This window comes from Triticum dicoccoides, chromosome 4A (assembly GCF_002162155.2).
Source record: "Triticum dicoccoides isolate Atlit2015 ecotype Zavitan chromosome 4A, WEW_v2.0, whole genome shotgun sequence".
NCBI classification, from domain to species: Eukaryota; Viridiplantae; Streptophyta; class Magnoliopsida; order Poales; family Poaceae; genus Triticum; species Triticum dicoccoides.
Window position 1 is genome coordinate 728,411,178 of NC_041386.1, and position 2,422 is coordinate 728,413,599.

Sequence of the window (2,422 nt, forward strand, 5' to 3'; positions counted from 1 at the left end):
CACTGCGCCGCCCGTGAGGAATTAATGGAACGCTGACCGGCGGCAGCCTTGGCATTCATTCCCCGAGGAAACCGAGACGATGAGGACGACAAGGCGCGGGGGCCACTGACTCGGCAGGCCCGCCATTCTTTCGCACGAAAAATGATTGCCCCGGTTCCGCCCAGCGGGCCGGGTTCGGCCTGGGTCCGCTGGCGTCAGTTTCGGGCCTAACGGGCAAAAAATGGGCTCCCGGAGGCACGGCTGGGCCATTTTTTCATCGCCGGCGCTAAAAAATGGCCTTGGGGGGGTCTGTTGGGGGCGCGGCTGGAGATACTCTGAGCCAAATGTTCTATCCCAACAGAGGACGTATGCCAAAACCGAAACATGGCAGACAACGAAAAGTGTCAACTTTGCGGTGCTGATGATTCATGGCGCTGCAGTGCTCAATGTCAAGGTGTGTATGGGCTCTAGCTGATGGAGAGGTGGTTGATCATATTCAGACTACTAGAGAGACCAATGCAAAAAGCTGGATCCTATCTATGTTGAGGCTACCAAACAAACAACTTATAGAGATGATTGTCACACTATGGTCGATTTGGACAGCTCGTCAGAAGGCTATTCATGAAGGTACACTACAGAGCCCACATGCTACTCAATCATTTGTGAATAATTTTATTGCTGAGATGGAAGTGTTAAGACGACCGGTGACAATCAGCAGTGCACCTGGAGGGTCTGTTTCAAACTCACGGTAAGCATGGAAAGAGCCTGGTGCAGGCCTGGTGAAGATCCATGTCGATGGGAGTTTTTCTAGGACTGATGAGAGGAGCTGCAGCTGGGGTTTGCGGAGATTGTAATGGTGTTTTCTTGGGCTCTTCAGCCTTAGTTGTATCAGGCACTTTCACTAGGGCTTAATCTTCGAGTAGACAGAATGGTGATTGCTTGTGATTCCAAGACAGTGGTCTCGGACATCAGCGCGCGAATAGAAGGGCGCTACTCGGTGATTGTGAAGGAGTTTGTCGTGCGCATGGGAATTCACCAGATGCGATATCATTTTTGAAGGTCGGGCCTCAAACTGGGAAGCTCATAGTCTTGTTAAATTTTCTAGATCTTCAGATTCCGGTCGCCAGTTGTGGCTTGGGGTTCCTAATGTTGTCCTTAGTACATGGAGACCTGAGGGAGACTGTATGGGCCGGCGCAAGTAGTGCTAGCACCTGTTTAACCGCAAACTTTGTTCTTTTGCTCGCAACGGTAACAAAACAAGATTCTATTGGTCCAGCTTAACCCAGCTGCCGGTTTTTTAACCATTGAGACTGTGACCGTTGATAACGTTGATCCTTGACTTTTAGAAAGAAAACGAACTTGACAAAAAGTGACTTTGTAAATTGTTCATGAAGCGGCGGTTGGTGCGAATCGGTGAAGTCAGCGAGGAGCTCGAATGAGGAAAATAGGAGGCATCGGTGGAAGAAGAGATGAGAGAGACTGGGGAACGTGTATTGGCCACGGGGCAGCAGCGGGTGATGGCGAGGCGAGGGCTAGGGTGGCGGAAGCATTGCTCCTCCTCTCTCTCCAAGAAGGAAAAATGGATAGAGAGATTAGCAGTGGCTGGTGGGCCTCATCTCTTGATATTTCGTGTAGCACCGCATTGGCTAGACGTACGCCTCAAAACAAAAAACAAGAACGTTGAATCAAGATGTATGTATCAAGAAAATTAAATCCACGTTTCAATCAAGAAAAGAGCTTGCACCAAACATTGCAAATGTATGAGAGGAGCCATAGCTTAGCCACTTTAAATACTTTATCTCTCTCTCTCTCTATATATATATATATATACATACATACATATATATATATATATATATATCTATATCTATACCTACTAATAAACCAGTTATTGCTTCTGGTCGTACGTCGTCGTTGTTTTGCAAGAAAGCCCCTCGGTTCACAGGAAATCAACCCGCCGTCCCTGTTTTAGTGGCACACCGAAAAAACATTTCACGTTTACAAAAACAACCCTATAAGAATTTCAATTCAGTCCATGGTCCTTTCCTTCCTCTTATCCACTATGCGCCGGCGACTACGCCCATTCGGTCGTGCGCTGCCGCCCGATCCCCGTCGCCGGCGACCACAAGCAACGACCGTTGCACCTCTCCGCGCGCCACCCCGAGGCGCCGCGCCGCCATCCTCCGCAACCCCGACCTTCTCCTCGACCTCGCCTCTCCGTGCGAACAAACGGCGTCGCCGCCGGCGGCCACGACCACCGTGCTTGAACTGACGGGCGCCGACGGCACGGGCTCATCTTCGAGGTGTTCGCCATGCTGGCCGACATATTCTCCGGCGGGGTCTCTCCATGGCGACGGCGGCGCTGCACCTGTGAGAAAGACAGAGGTAAGGGAAGATATAAAGGAGGAGAGGCAGGGAGAAGGAGAGGGCGCGACGAACGGCG